The 20,990-nt window shown below is 41.4% G+C and overlaps 1 pseudogene; it reads left to right on the forward strand.

Annotated features, from left to right (window-relative positions):
- Window positions 1–2,718: 2,718 nt before the first annotated feature.
- Window positions 2,719–13,652, forward strand: LOC111975924 (dipeptidyl peptidase 9-like; annotated as a pseudogene).
- Window positions 13,653–20,990: the final 7,338 nt, after the last annotated feature.

Here is a 20,990-nt window from a genome sequence, read left to right on the forward strand (position 1 = left end):
CGCACACGTCAAAATGCGTGTCTCTCCGCCCATTACCACCTGTGCCTACGCCACGCACCAAGTCTCCTGTGCGTCTCCAGAGTCCTGTGCATCCTGTTGCTGCTCCCCGCACTACCTTGAAGTGCGGTCCCCAGCCCCCCCCAGACTGTTGACATCTAGTGGAAGGCATAGGAAGTGCAAACATATCCATATCTTACTGGGATGTGAATAGGCGATGAGTTGAAAATGAACTAGCCTCAGAATTTCCACTTCCTGTTTGGAAGTTTGCCTGCCATATGAGTTCTGTTATACTCACAGACATAATTCAAACAGTTTTAGAAACTTCAGAGTGTTTTCTATCCAATAGTAATAATAATATGCATATATTAGCATCTGGGACAGAGTAGGAGGCAGTTCACTATGGGCATGCTATTCATCCAAAGTGAAAATGCTGCCCCCTATCCCTAAAAAGTGAACACTTTTTTGGTTACTACATGATTCCATATGTGTTATTTCATAGTTCTGGTGTCTTCACTGTTATTCTACAATGTAATAAAAGAAGAAAAACAATTAAACCCTGGAATGAGTAGGTGTGTCCAAACTTTTGACTGGTACTGTATATCTGTTGCTTTTATATTGTTTTTGTAAACAGTTAATTTGTATGTGGGACCAATACATTGGATATGCCTAGGCTAAATGTTCAGGCACTTTGGAGAGGTTGAAAAAACACTTGGATGGTCCCTGTATGGCCCTGACACCACCACAATGTTTGAGAGAGGTTTGTGTTGTAGAAATGTAGTTTTTATAGTGAACAATAACTTTCAGGCACATCCAGTGTGTAAAAACACTGCAATTACCACATTTGGATACTGGTGATGTTGAAAGGACGCTTGAATGTACCCTGGATACCCCATAACACCACCACAATGTTTGAGTGAGGTTGATATGGTAGAAATTGTGTTTTTATAGTAAACAAATAGCATTTAGGGATTGCAAATATGTAATAGCACTGGAATGATCTAATTTACAGAAATATGCCACTTTGGAGAGGTTTAGGGACACTTGGAAACATCCCATGACCACACCTTACACCACTTACTAAAACATCTGCTCATTTGTAGTTGTTAGGTCTATGAATCCCATTTTTTTCCGATATTGTTCACATGTTGCAGAAGCCATCTGATGTGTTTCCAGCTCTAGCCATCAATAATTCACTTATAGCTTGTCAATAGAATATTACTTTCAAAATAAAAAAACTAAAGAACGGTTATTTTGTGTGTGCTTGATCTTGTGTATTCTGAACTATGTAACTCCTATCTTCTGATAATTTCCTCATAATATCCCAGATGTCTTTTCAAATATACCAAGTTTTTGCATGTCAGAATCATGTAATTACACATAAATAGCAGTTACCTTTGGGTATGTCTATTTCAAATCAAATCAAATGTTATGTCTCACATTGGCCGACTACAGCGAAATGCTTACTTACAAGCCCTTAAGCAACAATGCAGTTAAGAAAAATAAGTGTAAAGTATAAAAATTGATAAGTAAAAAATTTAAATTAAAAATAATTAAAGAGCAGCAGCAAAATAACTGTAGCAAGTCTATATACAGGGGGTACCGGTGCAGAGTCAATGTGCTGGGGCACAGGCGGGAATCTACATTTTGCCATTACATTTAAGAGGTTGTATTAAATCATGATAGTCCATACATTTCGCATAGGCTGTGACTTACTTAGAATTAAATACAAATTAAAAGAAACATTACTTATTAGAGCCTTTTGAATTCGTTTTTAGAAACATGAGTTTGGCCAATCTGTGGATTCAGGCTCATGTGAAGATGCCTGGAGAGCAGACCAGCAGCGAATATCCTCTCCGCACTTGCAGCCAGGCTGGGCAGAGATGCAGAGATTTTTTATTTTTTATTTTTCTATAGGTAGGCGTAAAGGTTTTAGGCAAAATAACCCAATCAAAACAGAAAGCTCCTTGAACGTGGATATATGCCAGGCCTATTGGGCCAACATCAATTATGGCCTATTGTATAGATATTATAACAAAAATGAACGAAACGTTTAAGAGAAGATTTTTGGTTTATAAATACTTTGCTACAATGACACACTTAGTCATCTACCCATCTCGTTCCTTTCTTTTAGCATGTGTACGTAAGTACACCATCATGCTTTTGGGATACGTGACTTTCCAGGTTCCACAATGATTCTTTAGTTGTGGACATTACATCACCTCACTCCCTCTCTTGGGCCTCATCTCTGTAAATCACCTTGATTTAGCACTTGTGTGTTAAATCACCTGTGTGTTTTATCAGTTTCTTTATGAAAATATTTATTGAAATCCTTGACAGTAGATAAAGCAATGGGCTATAGCAGCACACAAGTAGACTACAAATCCATGCTGGGCATGCCCTGAGCTCGTGAAGGAGCGAAATTGTGCTAATGGAGCGAAATTGGAGCGGTTGAGAAGGCCAACGCTCCAGCCTTTGGAAATCTTGCTCCACGCTCCAGTCAATTTGGGCACGCTCCGCTCCAGCTCCGCTCACATACTCTGGTGGACAGGGATTTTTATAGAGAGACCACCCCGAATTATCCGGGCTATTTGTGAAATAAAATTATAMTTGCGTTCTGCGACCCCCAGCACTTAATTCTGTATTGACCCGGACAGACAGCTGTGTGTTATGCTGTTAGTTGGTTGTAGTTACTAGTACCCAGTGTTCATGGGGTCAGACATGCCAATCAACCTGCTATCTGCCAATCACGGGAATGGTTGGAATGTTCTGATGCCGGGCATCCTGGTGGTTGGTGGAGTGGCGTGTGGAGGGGGTTGGCAGGGGGATGGAGCATTGCAAGTTAAGACCATGTTAAGCCATTGTTCTCTCTCTTACGTCTGGCCTTCACAAGAGAAGGTCACTGTTGTTTTATTGGGTATCTTTCATTTATTTGGCATGGGCTACGGCCGAACAGTAGCCTGTGTGGAGTTGGGTTAATAAACCGTGAATTCGTATTATCAATCAACTGTCTGGACAATTGTTCCTTTACGATCTAGCCAGGTCATTACAATACTATGACAAAATCAACATTACAAAACCAAAGATCTTGATCTGTTTTAAGCAATTGATCTTGTCACCGTTTTGACAATGAACTTTTATACTAACATCACCAATCTGAGGTAAAAAGGATGTGTAATTCCCGCCAATTCGATGTGGTCAAAACGTCAGCTTGTGTAATGTAGTAAAACATACTGTCCACATCATGGAAAGTATCGTAATATACCTTATTTTGATATGGCAAAAATGATTCCATATCTTAATTTAGGATGATAGTAAATTAAATAAACAGACTTTTTTCAATAAGTACATATTTCTCACTATTTTAACCATTTATAGATGTAGAAAAATGTTCCTAAGGACAATTTAACCAGGCCCTCTAAAGTAGAGCATCCATAGGGTCTGTGTAGCAGGCTGAACGTTAGGCAGTGTTTCCCAAACTTCTCCTTGAGAACCCCCAGTCGATTCGATCTATTCAATTATAGCAAACCTGATTCAACAAATCAAGGGCTTCATTAGTTGATCATTCGATTCAGGTGGACTACTGCAGTAGATCAAATGGGCCTAAACGGCTGAGCGGTTTGGGGAACTCTAGCCTAACAGTACACCCACCACAACTACCCCATTCATAGTCGGTAACTACCTTTAGGACCTATTGACTAAGGTATTGTCACGACTTCCGCCGAAGTCGGTTCCCCTCCTTGTTCGGGCGGCGTTCGGCGGTCGACGTCACCGGTCTTCTAGCCATCGCCGATCCACCTTTCATTTTCCATTTGTTTTGTCTTGTTTTCCCACACACCTGGTTTACATTCCCTCATCATTTGACGTGTATATAACCCTCTGTTCCCCCCATGTCTGTGTGTGGAATTGTTTGTTGTTACCTGTATATGCATGTCAGACTGGTTTGCGCCGGGTTATGTCAACCCATATTTTGTTCAGTGTTCTTAGTGCCGTGTGTTTGTTCGCCGAAATAAAGGGCTCCGTTAGCTACCCAATTCTGCTCTCCTGCGCCTGACTTCCCTGCAGCCAGTTACGCATACCTTACAGGTATCTTCTTCCCCGGGGACTTTTGATAAAAGCCCAACGCTCGTTCTGAACATGAAAAAACACATTGCTTGCGGTATGATTTTGGAAACATAAGAAACGTAACTTTCATAATAATTTTCAAAAACAAAAGGTTAAATTACTACACACCTTTATCAGGTTAGGGTTGGTGTTCCCAGACTGCCATATCTCCATTACATTTATTGTTGACTGAAGACAGAGGCGGCCACCTGTGTTAATTAGGTCTCTAGCAGGCTCCGAACACCTGTGTGTAAGCGTAACTGGGGAGGAAGTGTAGTTCGTCAACAGGAGGCACACACAGTGTATGGATACAGTAAATGGGTTTTTTATTTGAAAGAGTCTTTCTCGCTTATATGAAAAGATAAGGGGCATATCATCATATGTTTTGAAAAACGTTTCGCAAGCGATAATTATTGACGTTTCTAAACGGAAAAACAGTGTCGGAATTGTAGTTCACACGCAAACAACCACGGTTGCTAACCGGCAAAAACCCTACAGAGAAGAAGTGGTTTTCAAGATCTAACCCACAACTAGACATGTACCACCTTAACCACATCATTGTTAGCTTACGGTATTGTAGGGTTGTCGTGAGTTGGGGTCATTCCTTCTACTAACGTTTCAGACTCTCTATTGCCAATCATGCATGTTTCTTTGTCAAAATATTCACATTTTCAAGAAAACAGTTTAGTTCACACCACGGTCACCAATAAAACGCCACCATGAGGGGTTTAGGCAGAGCTACATTACTAAGCTGTTAACCCACTAACCTGCTGCCCTTTTCAGTGTTACCATACAGTCATATTGGACTAGAATATTTGAGAGACAGGCCTATAGTTTTTTGAAAGTATATTTAATAAGCAGTAGGCTAACTTAATTGAATAGCCTATTCCATCGACCAGGACTCTCCAACCCTGTTCCTTGAGAGCTACCGTCCATTTGCACACGAAAAATCATACAATGATGGAAAGACCTGTGTGCTGTCCTAAGGCAGACAGAGAAGAGCTCCAACTTCTTAATCATAGCCTCAATTTTGTCCCTGTAATCCTAGATTCAGATCATTCAGGCGAGAAAAAACATCACCCAGACAGGCCAGTCGTGTGAGAAACTCGTCATCATGCAAGCAGTCAGACAAGTGAAAAGTATGGTCAGTAAAGAAAACTTTAAGCTCATCTCTCAATTAAAAAAAACGTGTCAATACTTTTCCCCATGAATAAACAGRAGAAAATACACGAGAGTTGAGGGGCCTTGCTTTAACAAAGTTAACCATTTTCACTGTAGTGTCCAAAACGTCTTTCAAGCTGTCAGGCATTCCCTTGGCAGCAAGAGCCTCTCGGTGGATGTTTCCATGCACTCAAGTGGCATCGGGAGCAACTGTTTGCACGCGCGTTATCACTCAACTATGTCTCCCTGTCATGGCTTTTGCGCCATCAGTACAGATACCAACACATCTTGACCACCGAAGTCCATTTGATGTCACAAAGCTGTCATGTACTTTAAAAATATCCTCTCCTGTTGTCCTGGTTTCTAGTGGTTTGCAGAAGAGGATGTCTTCCTTAATTGACCCCCCATAAACGTAACGGACATATACCAGGAGCTGTGCAAGGCCCGCCACGTCTGTTGACTCATCCAGCTGTAACGCATAGAATTCACTGGCTTGTATGCAAAGCAGTAATTGTTTTAAAACATCTCCTGACATGTCACTGATACATCATGAAACAGTGTTGTTTGATGAAGGCATTGTCTGTATCGTTTTATTGCCATTTCCCCCCAGCATTGTTCCAGCCATATCTGCGGCAGCAGGAAGAATGAAGTCCTCCACAATAGTATGGGGCTTGCCTGTCTTAGCCACTTGGTAGCTCACCATATAAGACGCTTCTAGCCTCTTCTTATTAATGGTATCTGTTTCTTTTATACATGTCTGACTACTCGAAAGTCATATTAATTCTCGCTCATAAAACTCCTGTGGCTTATTTTTCAAATTGGCATGTTTTGTTTCTAAATGTCTGTGCAAGAGTGAAGGTTTCATTGAGTTGTGAGATAGTACTTTTGCACATATAACACACTGTGGCTGAGGAAAGGCACTACTCCCAATAAAAGTGAACCCCAAATCAATGTAGTTCTTATCATATTTGTGCCTCTTCGATGGTCCAACGTCCCTGTCTGTTGTTCAGTGCTTTCCTGGGTAAGGGGGCAGTAGCTCTTCGGCTGCTGGTAGTAGCAGTACTACCAGTAGAGCTGGTATGTGTCTCTATGGACGCGGACCTTGCTTTTTTTTAACCATTTATCAATTTTCGAGCAAACGGAATGAGCAGCAGCTACATTTGGCTACATATGGACCGTTAATGGAATTCCCGCAAGAAAATAACGGTTAATGTGATTAGATGTTAATTATTTGACTAGGCTACCTGTATTTGACATTGTGTTGTTATTTCGCTGAACACTAGATGGTTTAATTTTATTTTTGGCAGTGAAACTAGGCTACTCAGGCAAGAGAAAAAAACTCACCCAAATGCATAGTTGGAAAATATAAATGGACTGTTTGAAAATGTGAAGACATTTAAAAAAAAAATTGAATTACATTTTTATTTGGCGTACCCCCGGCGGCATTGTGCGTACCCCCAGTTTGGGAATACCTGGTCTAGGCTATAGATATTGTTTTTGGTCTTCAATGTTTTATTAAATGTCTGTCATGGTAGGGTTTTTGCTTTTGTTTCACTTTGAAAGGTCACTCTTTGATATGCCTTGAGATGATGTGCTTGGTTTATCAGGACTTTATCAAAGCAATCCAATGTCTCCATTTTAGGTGTTCGGAACTTGCACATTGTGAAAATTAAGAAGTGTACAGAGCACGTTGTGCATTGATAAAGGAAAGAACTGTACAAAGTGAAGAAGTGTACTAAGTCCTCACCAACAAGTGTTTGTGCTAGAAAATACTGGTAGGCACTCTGCTAACAAACCTAACTGTAGCATTGTAAGTCTTAATCCCTGAAAGTCTGTGTCGTGTTTAGCAGGTGTCCTCCATGAAACCTGTAGAGATTAAGACCCAATGCTCAGGCACTCGCATGGACCCCAAGATCTCCTCCGGGGAACCCCCCCTTCTTGGCCTTTATCAACAACAATGACCTGTGGGTGGTCAGCATTGAGACCGGGGAGGAGAGGAGACTCACCTACTGCCATAAAGGTTGTTGTAACAGTATTGCTTCCGTCCCTCTCCTCACCCCTACCTGCTTGAACCAGGGGCCCTCTGCACACATCAACAATTGCCTCCCACGAAGCATCGTTACCTATTGCTCCACAAATGCAGGAAGGAAAACAAGGAAAACAACTACTTCAAGGTCTCAAAGCGAGTGACGTCACCGATTGAAACGCTATTAGGGCGCACCCCGCTAACTAGCTAACCATTTCACACCGGTTACACTGGCACGGTACTAACACAATAAACAATTTTGAGACTGATGCTAATTCACTTTCAGAGTTTTGTTATTTATCAATTTGATTGATTTCTGTTAAATGAAAGGTCTTCAACTTATCTGAAAGGGTGCTCTTTTAGGTTAATACCGAGAATACACAGGCCTGCATTTCGTTTGCATTACATTTTCATCAGATAATACTGTGCGAATATACTAACAAGAGTGTTATTTAAAAAGTATGATGTAGTGTTGATGACCAATATATATATATATATATATATATATATATATTTTTTTATCAAGTTGATTCTTGAAAGGTCAAACGAAAGGGCAGCATAATTTTTTAACATAAAGGGGACAGCAGAGGGCAGTCTTCTGACAGTGCATACTTTTCTACCTTTCTTAGGGCTGAATCATGTGAAGGGGGCCCCTTTAGTCTGCAGGTGCCACCTTTGTGATCCAGGAGGAGTTTGACTGCTTCACTGTCGCCAGCTGCTCCTGAAGGTGACTATCTTTATGTTTCTGGGATGCTTGTCCTTATTCTGCTTGTTTCCCTCTACCAGAGATATATCTTTTGACTGAACAAGATCTTTATTATTGAAGACCAAGTCCACTAGGTTAGGCCATTCTACAATCCACTGTAACACAAAGCACATTGGCTTTCGGCACATATTTGCTGTTGAATAAAACGGCCAACTCAATAGGTTCGTCTCGTTCTCTTTCAGACCCAGATGGGGGGGAAGACCCTCCAGTTACTGTACGAGGAGGTGGATGAGTCAGAGGTGGAGATAATTCACGTTCCCTCCCCAGCCCTGGAGGAGCGCAAGGCGGACGTTTACAGATACCCCCGCACAGGTCCGCTCTCTCACCCCCATCCCAAATGGCCTTGTTTTTTGGTACTGATTCATAACTTTTTCTTGAACTGTATTAGCTACTATCTACATTTTCATGTGGGGGATATTGTGGCTAGGCAGAGTTGTATTTTATACGTCAATATACATTTGAGTAACTTGAGCTATTGGACAGTAGTCTCACATAAGATAAGGTATCTAAGATGGGTACCTTGTGTCGCCCTGCTCTCAATTTTCCTTCTCAGGGAGTAAGAATCCTCAAATTACCCTCAAATTACCCTCAAACTGGCAGAAATCCAAACCAACCATCTTGGCAGAGTAAACGCATCTTCATAAGTTGTCATGGTTTTGAACTGTGTTCATATGTCTGCCTATTCATATTCTGTATGTCTACCTGTGTATTCTGTATGTCGCTTTCTGTTTCTATATTTTTGGTCTATGTATTCTGTATGTCCCTCAATGCCTATCTGCCTGTGTATTTTCATGAGTCCTTGTTATTCATCAGATTGTGAGCACCCAGGACAAGGAGCTGGTCCTGCCATTCACCACCCTGTTCCCCGGGTTCGAGTACATTGCCCGCGCCGGGCTGGACAAGACGGCAAATAGTTAGTTCTAAAGACTGGAACAGACACAACTAACCAAACCTGTCTATGCCATGGAACGGATTGTATCTGTAATGTAAAGGTGTAATTATTCCTATATATAAACCATTGAGTAAAGTGCTTGTAAATATTAAAAAGGCGCCAAGCCTTGTGGCTTGTTAGAATGTTGTTTATTTATTGTAGATTTATTTAACCATGTGAGTTAAGAAGAAATGCATATTTACAATGATAGCCTGATCATGTGACTTAGGCCAGCACCACCTGGAGTTCCATTCCATCTCACACTCACCAGCAATCTGGACTAGTCCTCACACGATTGTGCTACCCACAGGGCTGAAATGGCAAGTTACCCACTCCTGGTGGGCGACAGTTGTCTTGGTCTGTGCCAAGGCAAATGACACCGCAACCAGAAACCAACAGCCAATCAAGCTCCTCTCCTCTACATGTTTTATTCCATCYTGTGTGGGTCGGTTATCTGTTGAACCGCACCCATTTCTTCTCTCCAGAAGGGTAGCCTATGTTACGGAGCATGATCAATAAGCTAAGCCGACTTACTTTGATTGAAAGAGTTACTTTATATATATATTTTTTAATTTCAAGACAATCTTTTTCTACGAACTAGGATATATGGATTTGTTTGAGGATATTTAGAAACGTTAGCCAGCTAATTATTTGATACTGACTTGTAAGTGTAACATATCTCACTGCTCCTCTGTCTAGTGCATGGGCAGTGCTGCTGTACAGGAGTCAGCAGAGGCTCCAGCTGGTCCTGCTGCCCCCGGGCCTGTTCATCCCTGTAACTCAGGACCAGGCCCAGAGGGAGGAGAGTGTGGAGGCTGTGCTTGAGGGGGTCCACCCCTTCATCATCTATGAGGAGATCACTGACATCTGGATCAATGTGAGTTAAAGTAACTCCGGCTTTGGCTCCAAGGCCTAGATTCTGACTTGAGATCTGAGCATGGAACTCAGTATGTAAAAGAAATCATCCTGACTGCTTCCAGTGCCCTGATTAGCACAAAGTTGTAGTTACTTGCCTGTATCGGAAATGTCTGTTACTTGTAGTTTTTTGTTGGTCAGTTTGTTGTCACATGAATGTTAAGTTACCTACCTCTCTTCCAATTATACATGCTGAAATGAAACACTTTTGTTGTCTTGAACTTGGAAACCAACGAAGGCTCTTTAAGGGCTCATATTATGTCGGTTCTTTCTTTGTTTCAGGTCTATGACATCTTTTATCTTTTTGTTCAAACAAGRGATGAGGAGATCACCTTCCTCAGGGTGAATGAATCCAAAACTGGCTTCTGCCATTTGTACAAGGTCACCACACTGTTACAACAGGGCTGCAACCAGTGGGCCAGAGACTACACTCAGAACAAGACAGTTAACCCACTGTTCCTAGGCCGTCATTGAAAATAAGAATTTGTTCTTAACTGACTAGTTAAATAAAGGTAAAATAAAAAAATAAAAAATTCAATCTGTATTAGCAGGATTGTGTTCAGGCACAATGTGGCAACATCAAAAAGGACGTTCTTATTGGACAAGCCCAGATAGTACGTTCACATTTCACTGCGTTTCAAAGTTTTCTCCTATTTCGTGCCCTCCATGCGAGTCATTCCTTTCCCACTTTCTGTGGGTCTCAGGGCCAGGTGGAAGGGGCCGCAGTACTTGGCCGACAAGTACAAGTTTGTTAACCTAAGTCGCGTGGCCATCCACGGCTGGTCCTACAGCGGCTTCCTCTCCCTCATGGGCCTTGTCTACAGGCCCAACATATTCAAGGTGAGGTGAAGTTCAAAGACTCCACTGAAGAACTTTAGGGGACTATTCTTTGGACCAGGTCACAATTTCACATCACATGCATTCTGTGTAAAAAATAAGAATATAGTGATGGCAGGCTGTGCAGTTCTATGACCTTGAACCATGAATAGGTAGTAATGTGGCCCAGCCCTGGTAAAATCAACAGGCCCAAAATATTGACTCTAAAACTGAATTTAACACTACAAGGTCTTGACTGGTTGTAGCTATGATTACTCCTCACTCTTAACCAGGTAACATTGTAGACTCACAATCTCAAGTGATTTAAGCCTGCTTGATTTGAGCTGTCCTCCAGGTGGCCATAGAGGGCGCCCCTGTGACTGGGTGGATGGCTTACGACACGGGTTACACAGAGCGCTACATAGACCTGCCTGAGAACAACAAGCAGGGCTACGAGACCGGCTCAGTCGACCCTGCACATAGACAAGCTGCCCAGCGAGTGAGTCATCACGGTTCATTACAATTTACTGTCAATCTCAGGGTGCTTAACAGGCAATAAGTAAAAGCAGCAGTAAGCACTCTCCAAAGTGCAGCTGTGCAGCACTGTCCTGCAGCACTGTTCATCCCTTGTGTTGGTATAGTCCTGATGGGATAGACTTGCTTGGAATGCATTTCAATTAGCTTAGTCCTAGATTTGTTTGTGCTGTATAGCCAACTCTTATGACAATAACCGTATGAGTTGGCTATACAGCATAAACAGATCAGGGATCAGGCTAATTTTAGATTCGAGTGGAAATACTTTTTCTTTAATATTTTGTTTTCCTACCCAGGCCTAACCGGTTACTTATTTTACACGGATTCCTTGATGAGAATGTGCACTTTTTACACACAAACTTCCTGGGTTCTCAACTGATCCGCTGGGAAGCCTTATCTGCTACAGGTAGGAGGGTATTGGGTTTAGTTGTTTACATGTACAAGTCCATGTAAGATGGGACACAACACACATTGTAGTGTTTTTTTCCGTGTGWGGGATGTCTTCAGGGTAGAAAATGAAGAGCGATGATAAGAGAATTGAGTATGTGCGGTGGAACCGTTTCCCAGGCTTTAGCTGAAATGTTGGCGAAAACAAACAAACACACTATGAAGAAGAAACGAGTATGACTCATTTATTTTTCAAAGGAATKTTTTCATAGCATATGAACATCATCTTTGAAATGAGGAAGGTCGGTGCTTCCTTGCCGGGGCTTTCTCTTTCCTCCATATCTGATCCTTTGTCTCCATCTCTTCAGATCTACCCCAACGAGAGACACAGCATCRGCTGCCCAGAGTCTGGAGAGCACTATGAGATTATGCTGCTGCACTTCCTCCAGCAGTACCTCTGATGAGGGCTGCAGTTGAACGGAAAGAGCCCACCTCTCCACTCCTTCCCCCATTGCCCAATGTCACCATTCCCCTCCACATACACACACTTTGTGCCCCACCACCTTCCGCCATTTGCATCCGACCCCCCCATGCCGAGAGCAGAAATGTGTCACCTGTCAGTTTTTAACTGGACAATGACTGTAAAGAAGGAGAAGAGTGAAAAAATGAACAAGCGGCGCATTTTGAGAAACAGGCTTTTAGCGTCTTGGAGTGATTTGCCGTTTTATTTGGGATTTTTGTGCCACACACCCTGTTAGCAAAACTCCACCCCATGAACTCTCACTACCAAAACTCCACCCCAGGAACTCTCACTACCAAAACTCCACCCCAGGAACTCTCACTACCAAAACTCCACCCCAGGAACTGTCACTACCAAAACTCCACCCCAGGAACTCTCAATACCAAATGTGTCTTTGTTTCTTCTCCCGTCAGTGGCTTAAGACTGCACCTGGTGATGACACACAAAAACCCATTTTTGTTCTTCTTGTTTTTCTGGTTTGTTTTTTCGTTTGTTAATACTTTAGACTGTGCTGTCTTGTGTCATGGTGGATTACACGGTTTTGTGTGGTGAGCCAAATAGCCTGGCCACTGCGGCATGAATCCACGCACTACTACCTACAACTGTTTATTTAAGTGAGTAATTTATGAATAGTGTCAATGTAGCAACTCATGCTTCTTTAGCTTTGAAACCTTTCAACTGGCACCCCGTAGGTAACCCGTTCACAAAAATGGATCGCTCCTACAGACAGTGAGTCACGTGGCCGTGGCTTGCTATTTAAAGTAGGCAGACGGGCATCGAGGCATTCAGTTACTGTTCGATTAAACATTATAATGGGAAAAACCAGTGACCTAAGCGACTTTGAGCGTGGTATGATCGTCAGTGCCAGGCACGCCAGATCCAGTATCTCAGAAACGGCCTCCCTCCTGGGCTTTTCGCGCACGACCGTGTCTAGGGTTTACATAGGGTTTACAGAGAATGGTGCGACAAACAGAAAAGATCCAGTCAGAGGCAGTCCTGGGGGCGAAAACAGCTTGTTGATGAGAGGTTGAAGAAAAATCGTGCAAGATAACAGGCGAGCCACAAACAGACAAATAACGGCGCAGTACAACAGTGGAACGCACAACTCGTCGATCCTTGTCACGGATGAGCTATTGCAGCAGACGACACAAAGGGTTCCACTCTTATCAGCTAAAAACAAGAAAAAAACGACTCCATTGGGAATGCGATCACCAACACTGGAGAATTGAGTGGAAAAGCATTGCCTGGTCTGATGAATCCCGGTTCTTGTCGCGTCAAGCTGATGGCGGACTTAGAATTTGGTGAAAGCATGATGGACCCATCCTACCTTGTGTCGATGGTACGGGCTGGTGGCTGTGGTGTACTGCTACCCAATCTGCAGCAACTGCGTGATGCCATCGTGTCAGCATCCAATTTGTAGAATCTCATGCCCCGAATAACTCAGGCTGTTCTGGATGCTAAGGGGAGTCCGACTCGGTACTAGATGGGTGTACCTAATAAACTGTCCGGTGAGTTTAGTTGTGTATTATCGGTTATTTCACTAGGGGGAGCTGTATGTTTGTTTATGATACTGTATTATGCCCTTCTCAGTGCAACCACAGAGTACAACTATATGAACCTGCAGCACCCAGACAAAATAAGTCACAATCGATTTTCTAAGGACTTTCTAAGGCCCAATTTCACCCAAACAATCAACCATTGCATATATAACTCGCACTGATATTTTCTTTGAGATATTTAGTTTGCCTTATACATTCAAAGCATATATTACTATTGAAGGTATAGATGGCGATATGACATTCAGTAACTCACATTATACCACAGACTAAATATATAAAATTGCACAACAGTTGGACCCTTTCAAAGGGTGTAAGTGCTATAACGCATCAGTCAGTTTGACTGAAATAGTACCACTAAAACAGTGAAATATGACATTGATCCTTAGTGAAAGGGATGTTCCTGCAGGATCGCTACACAAAAGGCAAATATTATTATGAATAATAAAATGTATGATAATTCTGCTAGCAAATTGGCAAATGAAGTTCTGAATTTGACCTCACAACCTTTTAAAAAAAGTAGAATATTCTTATACTGAAGGTCTAATGAACCTTGATCCACCTACGACTTGAGTTTTAAAGACAAGTAATCCAAACTAGATATATAAGGTAGTTACAACATTTCTACCAGAGTAATAATAACTATTATAACTAATAAAAACTATTGTTTTTCAATTGCAGGTTAGTGTGTGAAAGGTAAAGATGATATCATGTGCCAGAAGTCTTTCATCATGCAGAGCTGGAATGCTGTACAACTAGTTCGTTCCGATGGCTAAACCCACAATAACAGGTTTTGAAGTGTATTTGCATTTACCCTTGGCCATAATGGCTGTAGGATGGATTAGATTAGGATTTTTGATTAATGTACAAAAACAGGGTGATAAAAATAAGATCGTATAACCGAAGATGCTGTCAAATTGCCTGCTGTCATTCACTGACATATTGGATTTTTAAGCATAATAGGCCATTGCCATGAGCAACTACATAAATCTATATTTCAATGTGTTTAAAACCTTTTCACTACAGTATTTCAAGTAAAATGTTTAGTCAAAAGTGCCATTGATGGAACAGAACACCATAAAACTATAGATTGGAATAAATAAACATCCTCTCATCACATTTTTTACATACTAGGCTTATCAAACCAAACACATAAGTGTCTAACTTCTTTCAGCTAGGGGGCAGAATTTTTATGTTTGGAAAAATAACGTTCCCAAGGTAAACGGACTATATCTCAGGTCCAGATGCTAGAATATGCATATAATTGACAGATTAGGATAGAAAACACTCTAAAGTTTCCAAAACTGTCAAAATATTMTCTGTGAGTATAACAGAACTGATTTTGCAGGCGAAAACCTGAGGAAATCCAACCCGGAAGTGCCTTTTATTTGGAAAAATCCCTGTTCCGTTGCTTGCCCCTCCTCCATTTAAAGGGGTATCAACCAGATTCATTTTCCAATGGCTTCCTCAGGTTGTGACCAGGCTTTAGACATAGTTTCAAGCTTTTATTTTGAAAAATGAGCGAGATTTTTCAAAACGCGTCAGGTGTCCATTGATTAGTTCCTGCGTGCGAGAGATGTAGCTCGACATTTTCTTTCGCTGTAGTATTGAATAGGTTACCGTCCGGTTGAAATATTATCGATTATGTATGTTAAAAACAACCTGAGGATTGATTATAAAAAATGTTTGACATGTTTCTACGAACATTACGGATACTTTTTGGAATTCTGGTCTGCCTTTCGGGACCGGAACAAGCCTGTGGTTTTCTGAACATAACGCGCAAACCTAATGGCAGTTTTTGGTTATAAAACMAATCTTTATCGAACAAAAATAACATTTATTGTGTAACTGGGAGTCTCGTGAGTGCAAACATCCGAAGATTATCAAAGGTAAGCGATTAATTTTTGTCACGCCCTTTCTATGTTTTGTTTGGTCAGGGTGTGATGTGAGTGGGCATTCTATGTTGTATGTCTAGTTTGTCTGTTTCTATGTGTTTGGCCTGATATGGTTCTCAGAGGCAGGTGTCAGTCGTTGTCTCTGATTGGGAGCCATATTTAGGTAGCCTGTTTTGTCATTGTGGGTTGTGGGTGATTGTTTCCTGTGTCTTTGTGTATGTCACCAGACAGGACTGTTTCGTTTCGGTTTATTCTCGTTTATCGTTATTTTGTTGTTTTGTTAGAGTATTTCGGTTTTCATTAAAAGGAATATGAATACTCACCACGCTGCAGTTTGGTCCTCCTCTCTTTCTCCTAACGACGAGCGTTACAGAATCACCCACCACCAAAGGACCAAGCAGTGTGGTAACGGGCGAAATCTCGAGAGGAATGGACWTGGGAGGACATTCTAGATGGCAAGGGATGTTACACATTGTGTATCATTCACTATCTCAAAAACAAAAGTTGCACAAATTGTTATGCAGCTGAAGAATAGAAGACTGTAGATATACCATTACTATATATACACCATTCCATGAAACATATGTTTACACTTGATTACTTCACGGAGTGTTGTGGGAGAATTGGGATTTCTGCTAGAACCATACAGCTGTTATTTTCAACGCAGGGGCCGAAAGTCCATTCACCTCCATCATGTTGACCCTTTACCCAGATTTCAAATGTATAGCATCTGTATTCTGCACGTTTTGTTTTGTTGCTTTCCATAGGCCTTATATGAACTGTATCGTAGATGATCTACTCTAGTCTTTTCAATGTAGAATCCATTTTGTCACGTGACCAAATGTCCCAAAAATGTCATGAGCCGTGAGATGCATTGACTTCCACAAGTCAATGTACACCCCAAATAAAATGTAGATGTGATAAGAAATGCCTCATACCTCAATAATGGATTAAACTGAAATTGTCATACTTCTAAAAGATACGCATCATGAGAGTAATGTCTGCTGGAACAAACGTTGTAATCATCTTGGCTATACACATGTTTTCAAGTCTTGCTCTGTTAATCAAATAGATCATTTTCCCATGATGTTGAAACTGTTGGATTTCTGTGGGATGACATGCAAATACTTTCCTAGTTTCTGCTCTATTTCAGTCACTTTAACCCATTCACCAATTACCTCCAATGCATTCAACTTTAGTTCACAGCGGCACAGTCCAGACATCTATTTTCTAGGTAAAGTTCATTGGTTCATTGATTTATGGTACTGCCCCACTGCTCATTGTCTGGTTGGCCAGGCGATGTGTATGCAACTGTCATTACTTTCCATTCATCTTTTCCCCAATTATAATGAACATAAATATAAACCAACATATTTATGTAAAGTGTTGGTCACATGTTTCATGAGCTGAAATAAAAGATCCCAGAAACGTTCCATACGCACAAACAGCTTATTTCTCAAAAATGTTGGGCACAAATTTGTTCACATCCCTGTTAGTGGGCATTTCTCCTTTGCCAAGAAAATCCATCCACCTGCTCATTTCTCTACCATAAGCCACCTCCAATGTCATTTTAGAGAATTTGGCAATACGTCCAACCAGCCTCACAACCTCAGACTACGTGTAACCATGCCAGCCCAGGACCTCCACATCAGTCTTCTTCACCTGTGGGATCGTCTGAGACCAGCCACCTGGACAGCTGATGAAACTGTGGGTTTGCACAATCGAAGAATCTCTGCACAAACTGTCAAAAACTGTCTCAGGAAGCTCATCTGCGTGCTCGTCGTCCTCACCAGGGTCTCGACCTGACTGCAGTTCTTCGTCGTAACCGACTCACCTTCGATGGCCACTGACACGCTGGAGAAGTGTGCTCTTCATAGATTAATCCCAGTTTTAACTGTACCGGGCAGATAGCAGACAGCATGTATGGTGTCATGTGGGTAAGCGGTTTGCTGATGTCAACATTGTGAACAGAGTGCTCCATGGTGGCGGTGGGTTTATGGTATGTGGGTCAATTTCGGCAACAACTAAGAGCATTGAAGCTCAAGGCTCAACTTCTCTGCTGTTTTGGTGCCCTGGCTACCACACTGTGAATAGCTTGCAGCAAACCCATGCACATTACATGCTCTTATCCAGAGCAATTAGGGTTAAGTACCTTGCTCAAGGGCACCTCAGATTTTTCACTTAGCGATTTTTCACTCAGCGATTCAAACCAGGAACGTTTCAGTTACTGGCCCAACGCTCTTAACCGCTAGGTTACCTGCCAAACCACAGGCACAGATACTGTGTGTGACTGTGTGAGAGCGAAGTCTTGCATCTCGCTCATCTCAGTATCTGCGTTGCTGCTCGTTGCAATGTCATTTCACTGAGCCGAAATGAGAAAATATKGATTTTTTTTAAAGGGGTCTATTTGTGATATTTATTTTTTATACTTTTCAATATCATATAATACATTTACATTGACATCTAGCATAATTAATTGCATTTTAGAGCACACGATGAGGTTTCAAATGTCATGAAGATTAGGTTTGTGCCACATATAGATCAAGAGTTATGATGTCTTGCAATGCTTCTGAGTAAGGTCAACATGTAATTAATATGCCAACTTTGATGAATTATTTCTCAAATACGCTTTTAGATACAAATGTCAACAAATGTATACTCTATATCAACAATCCTTCCTCCAAAGGAACATTCTATGGATAATATTTTGTGACAATCCAAAAAGTTACGGAACTTTTTTGTTCTAGTTTTGTGAGGAATCACCCTATCTGCCATGGCAATGTCAACTGGGGGTCAGCCTCTGACCTGGAGAAGAAAAGAAAAAAAATCACTCATACTGGCCTCATTTTCTGGCATCCTCCACTCCATCACAGAGGTTGATGAACTAAGATCTGGGAGATAAGTATTGTGTAAATATTTTGCACTGGAAACATTTTGTATTTCACTCAGAACATAAATATACTGTGCATATGTAAGAATATACAGTTATGGACTTCTAATATCTATCGCTCATAATGTAACTTTCAAACGCAACTAATCAAATTGCTTGACAGAAGGAACTGTCACGCCCTGGCCATAGAGAGGCTTTTATGAGGCTTTTATCCTCTATTTTGGTTAGGCCAGGGTGTGACTAGGGTGGGCATTCTAGTTTCTTTATTTCTATGTTTTGGCCGGGTATGGTTCTCAATCAGGGACAGCTGTCTATCGTTGTCTCTGATTGGGAATCATACTTAGGCAGCCTGTTTTTCCACCTTAGTTGTGGGTAGTTGTCTGTGTTAGTGGCCTGTATAGCCCTAGTCAGCGACACATTAGTTTTGTTGTGTTTTTGTTGGCGACATTCATAAATAAAAATAAATGTATGCTCACCACGCTGCACCTTGGTCCTGTCATTTCCACCCTGACGACGTTCGTGACAGGAACCTTGGGGGGAAAAAACCTTGGGACACTAGTCAGAGTGGCCTTATTTGACACCTAACCTACACTAATTTGATTACTCAACTGACAGACATAACTAACTGAATAAACATGGAAGGGACATTTTAAAATGAGATAAGGGAAACTGTAGATGGTATAGTAGCTGACAAGTGATTTATCACTCGTGCCATTCTCTGACGGCTCCTCATGCTCTGCCAGTGGTTGTTGTTGTTACATTGTGTCAATGTCATGTTGCCAATTTATTTTTGGATGGTACTGGGTGTATAGACAGTCTGTGTTGGGCCAAGGAAGTGCGGTAACTGCTCGACAGTTACCCCCTGGACCCTGGACCCATAACATGGAAGGGACACACTAACCTAGAATTGGAACAATTAAAACATCTCTCCCTCCTCTTCCTTCTCAGGATGTTGACACAACAGGACATCCCCGGGGGATTTTGATAAGCTTCATTTGTTATATCAATATGAATCATAATTTGTTTGACCCAGCCCCACTTCCTGTCCTTTTTAGTACGGCTAATGAACCATCACTGATTAACTTTACAGGTCACTCAGTCACTTCTCACATACAGAAAACAATGCTGTTTTTCAACTGAACCCCCCCATTAGGACACTTTGAAAGATTCAGTGCACTGGTCAGCATGCCCAAACATGTTGACACACAGCTAGAGGAAAATCTATATGGCTCAACATAATGACTCAACAATAATGTTAAACATTCTTAATAGCAACAGTGTGGATGGGCATTTAACCTATCTCCCTTAAGTGTCACTCACTCCATCGCCAATAAATCACAGAGAAAGAGTGTTATCTGTGTGCTCACCCTAGTATCCCCTTTCTCCCACTTTTAGCCTTGGCCTCGGCCTTGCGTGCCTTTTGGCAAACTCCAAGCAGGCAAGCATATTTTGGCCCCTTCAGATTATTTCCGCAGTAAAAACACCCTGATAGATAATAGCGGTCATGTTAAGATCGACAAATCACTTTGCATCCTAAAATAACTACTATTTGTTGATCAGTCAATGTCTCTCTTACTTAAAGACACATTCTGCTGATTCATCAAAGCAAAGCTGGTTTCAATCAATGTGCATGACAGACCACAGAAGCCATTACAAAACTTTGCTCAGCTATGTGTGACAGTTTTTAGTCAGCTATATGTGTGTTTAGACAAGGAGAGTTTCCTCCTTCATGCTCTTGTAAAATTGAAAATGTTCTTCAGTGACCAGATTTATCTTAACTCTACCCTTGTAAGAGGTTTTACTGGTCAGTCAGTAGTGCCGTTGTCAAATCTAACTGAGAAATGCAGCAACTGTAATGAAATAGTGCCCTCCGCTGTTAGGCAATATGGTTGCAGCTAGGTCAACAGGGGATATTGTAAGACTTGTGTTGACATGATTAGTGAAGGAATTGAAGTTTACCCTCCTCCCACTGTGCGAAACCTAGACTTGGTTCATTCTTTATAGATTATAGTTTAGCGTACATTTCTTTGAACAAATACTGGCAGACTGCAATTTTATCCGAAAATTCCCCGTTCTCAATTAGTTTTTAAAATACTAACTGCTGTCTGGAAAACATAACATCTGTAGTTCTTGTTTGTAAAACTGCTATTCAGCAGAATGGAACAGCTACAAGCTCAAGAAGGATGCTCATAAAAAAGCTGTTGTTTCTCATGTCCCGCTGGCTGCTGCTGTAAACAAAAATAAAACACACACATACACACACCCCAGTGAGCAAAATTATGTTGAAAAGACGTCTTTTAGACGGATTTTCCAGACGTTGACATCACGTGCATTCAGGTGCTGAATTAAAGGTTAGAATATATATTTTCCGGACATGAAAAGACGTGTTATACGGATGTCAAAAATACGTATTTTACGGAAGTTGAAAATATGATACAGCATTATTCTAAAATTGATTAAATAAAACATTTTCCTCATCAATCTATACACAA

The sequence above is a fragment of the Salvelinus sp. IW2-2015 genome, linkage group LG16, assembly GCF_002910315.2.
Source record: "Salvelinus sp. IW2-2015 linkage group LG16, ASM291031v2, whole genome shotgun sequence".
NCBI lineage: Eukaryota > Metazoa > Chordata > Actinopteri > Salmoniformes > Salmonidae > Salvelinus > Salvelinus sp. IW2-2015.